Here is a 7,364-nt window from a genome sequence, read left to right on the forward strand (position 1 = left end):
GAGTTCTGACCTGAACTGGTGTAATCCTGAGTGTAACCTAATGGGTTTAAACCTGAGTGGTTTAATCACTTTTCAGAGATTTCCATACATCAGAAAAATACGCAGCAGAAATTACTGCATGCCAATACCTACTTCCTGACTGCAGTGGTGGGGCTGACTTCATGCTAGCTCTAGAATGTAATCTGACTAATTAAGCTGCTGCTGCTGCAACGTTTCCAAAGAGCAAGGGAAGAAAATTGCTGTGCTGAACAGACTGGTTTTGACCTATAAACCTGTCTGCCAATACAAAAGGGATGATGATGACATTGGTAACCACCAAGATGAAGTCCTGTGGAGCTGTAAGGACAGGCAGAAATTCCTTAGAGCATGTTTTCCCTCTGTCACTCACCCCAGTCTGGGCCTGTTAATACTTTAAAACATTTCAGGGGAAATACTTTCTTTCCTTACTACCAGCTACATTTGTGCTTCAGAGATTAGATCATGTTGAGAAAGTTTATTCATAATTTGATTCTAAAGTATGTTAGAATGCCGTGGTAGCGAAACTGTAACATCAGTTTGTGGCAACCGAAACTCCACAGATTTTTCCTGAAGTAGCACAATAACAAATTGCTATTCCTTAGAGATGTCCAAAATAGGTATCAGATCTTATTTTCAAAAATGTTAGTTTATATATGTGATCCGAACTGTCTTTCAGCTTTAACTATGGCTTCTTGGAATTAGAAGCAGAGCAGTTATGTAATGTTTAGATTTGGCATTCATACACAGAAAATGAAGAAAGCTTAGCATCCATGTAAGAATAATTGAAGTTGTTTAAATGAGACTTGCTAGATGCTGGAGCATCTGCCCTATGTAGAACTGCTGTGAGAGCTTAATGAACCTAAGGTCACTTCTGGGTTACTCTGCTGTTTTTGTCTTACCTATCCCTCGCAATCTTCAAAGCGCTGTGGTTTCATCAAGGTTCTTTAGCTGGAGCCGGTTATCCTTTGCAGTACTGTTTTTCTCTCCCCCTTGTCCTTGAGTCTTGTTAACTATTTGCAAGGGTTTTCTCACAGTATTTCTCTAACAATTCCCCCCTTTGAGACTTGTTAATATCACTTATCTAGCAAGTCTCATTTAAACAACTTCAATTATTCTTACATGGATGTTAAGTTAATTTTAAGTATCTCCCATGGCATGGGTAATCGGTGAGATGTGGGGAATAGAGAAGCAAGCGGTAATCTGAGTCACTTTTTCTGAAGGCCCGTATAAGCTACAAAATCAGGTTAGTTGTACCAATGAGCATGCGTAAGAAAATTAACGGTGTCCTCATTTTCCATCTTAACTCTATAGTAAACAAATTAAATTGAACAAATCAAAAATCAAAATCAATATTCTTATAAATCAGCTCTATCTATAATTAACAACACTATCAGAATGCAAAGTAACACCTAAGAACACTAAGAGCACTCCATTTACATATAAAAGTGTTCCATTTTCCAAGTGCAATTCATCACTTTTGTAACTTCTGTATTCTTACCTTGAGAGATATCTTGTGGGTGTGGCAGTTCACGAGTCATTCAAAGGTGCCTTCTTTATTTGGGAAGAGTGGGTCCAGGAACTTATTCCCTCCACCTTTACTGCAGTATGAGTTGTCAGAAGCACCAGGTAAGGTCCTTTCCACTTTTCTCTTAGTGGTTCTTCTTTCCATGTCCGAATATAAACTAGATCCCCAGGCCTGAAGTCATGCACAGGGGAATCCAATGGAAGGGGGGTACGTTGATTAGGTACCTATGTGAAGATGTTAGTACCCGAGACAAAGACAATAAATACTCTCTCAACATTTCTTCCCCTCTTACATGCATTTGATCACTTCGTCCCCCTATTTCATTAATTCGGTAAGGTTTCCCGTAAAGTATTTCAAAAGGGCTTACTCCCTCTTTTATTCTTGGGGTTATTCTTATTCTCATCAAGGCCATTCTATATACATATATACATCTATATATATCTACCCATTTAAGATGGGTTTCCTGACACAGTTTTGAAATATGTCTTTTAAGTGTTTGGTTCATTATTTCTGCCTTACCGCTAGACTGGGGTCTCCATGGAGTATGTAATTCCCATTTCATCTGTAAAAATTTGGATGTTCCTTGAACCACCTCTGAAACAAAACAAGGTCCGTTATCTGAGGATATACCTTCAGGAATCCCAAATCGAGGCATTATCTCTTTTAGTAAAATTTTAATTACTTCTTTTGCACGATTGGTGGAGCACAGGAAGGCTTCTGGCCAACCAGAAAATGTATCTACCAAAACAAGTAACTATTTAAACCAACCACATTTAGGCAATTCAGAGAAATCTATCTGCCAGTGTTCCCCTGGGGTTGATCCTCTTCTTAGTCCTCCCATAGGTGGTTTCTTCTGAATTTGGGGGTTATTTGCACAACAGGTGGGGTATCTTTTTACAATAAGGTCAGTATTTGATAGCATCTTTGATCCCACAGCATATCTTTTTACACTGCTTATCATAGCATCTGCTCCCATGTGAGTTTCTTCATGCAGTCTCTTGAGGAGCACTTCCATCATTTTGGCTGTAATTAAAACTTGTTCATTTGGGGTGACCCAGCACCCTTCAGCATTTTTTGTACATTTTAGCCTTTCTGCCAATTGATTTTCTTTGTCTGAATATTCAGGAGGTCTCATTTGTATTTTTCTACTGGGTAATAAAGCCCCAGTCACCTGTCCTGCTACTGCTGCCTTTTTGGCTGCCGCATCTGCTCTCCTGTTTCCTTGTGCCACTTCACTATTTCCCGTCTGGTGGGCTTTGCAATGCATTATAGCTACTTCTTTGGGTTCCATTACTGCTTGTAACAATCTTAATATCTCTTGTCCATACTTTATATTACTTCCCTGAGAATTTAAGAGCCCTCGTTCTTTCCAAATCGCTCCATGAGCAAAGAAAGTCCCCAAAAATTTAACAGACTCACTGTCGCCTCTAAACATATTTGCTCTGAATCTGCTCCAGTCAAAATGTCATCCACATACTGTAAAAGAGTGACATTTTTGTTACCTTCCGGCCATTGGGCTAGTTCTTTGGCCAAGACCTCACCAAACAGGGTAGGACTGTTCTTGAATCCTTGAGGAAGAACCGTCCGGCATAACTGCTCCTTCCTCCTCGTAGTGGGACTTTCCCATTCAAAGGCGAAAATTGTCTGGCTTTGTTCTTCTATGGGAATACAGAAAAAAGCATCTTTTAAATCTAGCACTGTAAAACAATTGTTAGTCTCAGGCACCGAGGCTAAAAGAATACATGGGTTTGGCACGGTTGGATGGATATCTTCTGTTATTTGGTTCACTGCCCTTAGGTCCTGGACCAGTCGATATTCTTGGGAGTGCGGTTTCCTTACCGGCAGGATTGGTGTATTGAACTCAGACTGTCACTCTCTAAGCAAGCCATATTGCAAGAAGGCCTTAATTAGGGGTTCCAATCCTCTACGTGCTTCTAGCTTGATAGGGTACTGATGCACCCTAACTGGCTTCGCTCCTGGTTGTAGCTCTATTTTGACCGGAGTCGCATTTTTTGCTTTACCTGGCTTTGTTGAGGCCCAAACCAAGGGAATCACCACATCCAATACACCTGAAGGGATACTTGCACCGTTATCGTCTGGAGCTAATCCCATCAAAAGGCAGATTTGTGCTCTCCGTGCCGATTCTGGAGGGCTGTGGAGCTGCACGGAACTCTCAGAAAAGGTCACCTGCGCATTCAGTTTGCATAGTAAATCCCGTCCTAATAAAGGGAGGGGACACTCTGGCATATAGAGAAATTCATGAGTTAATTTAGTACCTCCAATCACACACTCCGTTGGTTGCAAAAATGGCCTCAAAGCTTTCCTTCCCGTAGCCCCAACAATGGTGGTAGTAGTCTTATTTAAGGGTCCTTTACAACTAGTTATCACTGAATGAGTGGCTCTACCGTCTAATAAAAAATCTATAGTTTCATTCCCCAGCTTTACGGGAACCAGGGGATCAGCTGAGGAAATTCTAATTTTCTGCCCCGGTCCCCTTCATTCCATATTTGACTCCTCTAACATAATTAGGTTGGTGTTTGCTGGGCTCTGTAGCTTTGTTATCCTTCTTCAATTTGGACATTCATCTTTCCAGTGCCCTTCCTGTCTACAAATTGCCCATTGATTTGGACCCAAAGCGGGTCTAGGGAGGCCTCCTCCTGGCCTCCCTCCCCTTCCACCTCTTCCTCCTCTGTTACCTCTCCTGCTTCTCCTGCCCGTGCCTTGGAATTCATTCCTCTGGACAGCTGCCAGGACAGAAGCCTGTAGTTTCATTGGATTTTGTGTTTCTCTTGTTCTCTTTTCACCTCGATTATTATATACGCTATTTCTATCAGCTGTGAAATAGACATTCCCCCAGCTCCATCTACCTTCTGTAACTTCTTTCTAATATCCTGAGCTGACTGGCCAATGAATAACGTATTAAACAGTCTTTGATTCGCTTCTTCATTTGGATCCAGGTCTGTCCATTTTCTGGCTGTTTCGCATAACCTTTCACAAAAGGCCGAGGGATTTTCTTCAGGCCCTTGCTTTACTTCATGCAATTTCGATGCATTCTTTGGTTTCGGAACCCCGTACCGAACCCCGTATAAAATTAGCTGTTGATACTGCCTCAATAACTCCCTACCCCCGCTCCTATTTGGATCCCACTCTGGATACTTTGTGGTGGGTAAATAGACCTCAGGATCCCCCTTTCTGTCCCTTCTCTCACCCTCTTCTTTTGCCTTATCAATTACCAGCCTCTTTTCTTCTCCTGTCCGGAAAGTATTCAACAGTGCCTGCACATCTCCCCAATTACGATTATGAGTTATCATAATAGTCTCCAAAAGTTGATGCAGCTTCTCAGGATTTTCCCTATATGATCCAATAGACTGCTTCCAGTTTAGTAAATCTGAGGTTGTAAAAGGAACATGTACAAATACTGGCAGCCCTTCTGCTCCCACTGCTTGTCTCAAAGGAGCCTGTATAACAGGTTGTTTCCGTCTCCTAGTTCCGCCAGAAACAGGGCTGGACTCTTGGCTTTCTAGCGGGGCGGGCGATGCTTCAACTGAGGTGGAATCGTTTCCACAAGAGGGGGCACTGTCAGTAGTTGTACATCCTCCTGCTCCTCTCCATTCAGAGTTTTTCTGAATACCCGCTCTTTTCCTTCTTTCCTACTGCAACCATTACAGATTCCTCTTTACTTACAAGTTCATGTTCCCTTTGAATTTCTGGTTCCTTATATAGTGACACAAAAGCCTCCACATAGGGTATTTCACCCCACTTCCCCTTCCGGCAACAAAACAGCAGTAACTGTAATATAGTGTTATAGTTCAAGGTCCCACTTTTTTGGCCATTGCTCATCACATTCCAGCTTATACATTGGCCACCACTGATTACAACATCTTTTCATTCTTTTTTTTTTTTTTTTTGTCATCTGATCTCCTCCAAAAATATTCCAGTGTTTCAAAATACAACCCAAAGGGCTACAGAGAGGAATCATGGACTGGCTTGATCCCATGTCAATTACCTAGAAATACCAACCTTATTACCTAGAAATACCTTTTTTCCCGTACCTTTGTGCGCACTTGGCTCTGACCCCTCTGGTCAATTTAAGACAACCTTTGCCGAGCATCGACGTGCGACATAATCCAACATAATCTTCCGCGAAAGTAAGTAAATTTTATACTCACCAATCCAAAGATTCACCCCCCCTTTCGCCCTGGCACAAATATCTCTGGTTGGCGTTGCACCTTTGAGTCTCTTGTCGTCCCGACTTCGGAGGGAGGTCGGAGGACTCCCTGATCAACAGGTCGGTGCATGCTGGAGCTCGATCCAATCCAGTCCGCTGTTGGGAACGGCAAGATGATCCGGGCAAGGCCTTCTGACAAGTCCCATCTGGGTCGCCAAACTGTTGTCCCAAAATCTGGGTTCTGTTACCCGGTGTGCAAGCAACCAATAGACACACAGGGTCGAGATATTTATTTCATTTCTGCGCAGAGGTGGGTGCTAGGTGGTAAATCCACAAAGCTAGCACACCTTCTCCCCCTCTCAGTCTTGATTTATACACACTTTTCAGGGAGCACTTTACACAAATCTTTCTATTGGTTACAATTTCATTACCTCAGGTAATCGCTCTGCGCTTGCGCTTTCACATTCTTGTTAATTAGGATAGGAAGCGAAGAAGAGGTGGTAACATCATTATCATGTCATTTCCATCTCATTATTCATTTAGGGGTGTGAAATTTAATATGTTAATAAGAAGCCTTAATGAACGTAAGGTCACTTCTGGGTTACTCTGCTGTTTTTGTCTTACCTACCCCTCGCAATCTTCAAAGTGCTGTGGTTTCATCAAGGTTCTTTAGCCGGAGCTGGTTATCCTTTGCAGTACTGTTTTTCTCTCCCCGTTGTCCTTGAGTCTTGTTAACTATTTGCAAGGTTTTTCTCACAGTACTTCTCTAACACAAGGGGAAGCAGGAAGGAGCCAGGACCTGGCAGAAAGGACTCCAGCAGTCCTACTGAGCGGCAGCCTTGCCTGAGAGAGTTGACCCATTTGCACGGTGCCACTGAACGTGTACTCCCAACAGGAGTGTACAGGTACGTGTGCGTAACGCATGCACACACACACGCACACCTCTGTCCACACAGGTTGATACAAAGCACTGCCTTTGCTAGCACCTGCCTACACATGCACAGCACCCGCATGAACACGAGTAGCACCTGCAGCCCCATCCCGTCCTCCCTGTCCTGCTCATCGTCGCTGAGGTCTGCTAGCACGGTATGTACCTGCATCACGTGGGTTCCTCCAGCTGCTGGCTGCAGACCTACAGGCTGCATCAGAGCCTGCAGCCTGTCCTGCTCCCCTTGCCGGCGCCTGGATCAGCGAACCCCTGTGCTTCACAGGGCCACTCCAGTCGCTGGTATGCAGGTTTCTCCTCCTCCTTGCCACCTAGTCTGCTTTGAAGTTTGCTAGTGGTCACCCATAGATACCTGGAGTAGAGACCTGCACAGAAGGTAGTCAGAAATTAGATTTAATGAGAGCCTGGGACAGACTGCAGTGATCAAGCACAGGTCTCAATCAGACAAGCAGCTGATCAGCTACCTTTACATTTGACCAGCCCCCTTTTCTCCTTTTCTCTATACTTGTCCGCTCTTGTGGAAAAATCCTCTCTACCTCCCTCAGGTAAACTGAGGTGGCTCTCACCAAAAGCTACATCTCTCGAGAAACATCTTGGAGAGAGAGAAAAGAAACCTTAGGCTAGAAATGCTCGTGACAGGGAGGTTTAAAGACAGGTCACGACTCCAAGCAGAACTTAATTCCCTCTATTTCTGGGCACAGCCTCTG

This window comes from Rhea pennata, chromosome Z (genome assembly GCF_028389875.1).
Source record: "Rhea pennata isolate bPtePen1 chromosome Z, bPtePen1.pri, whole genome shotgun sequence".
Taxonomy (NCBI): Eukaryota; Metazoa; Chordata; class Aves; order Rheiformes; family Rheidae; genus Rhea; species Rhea pennata.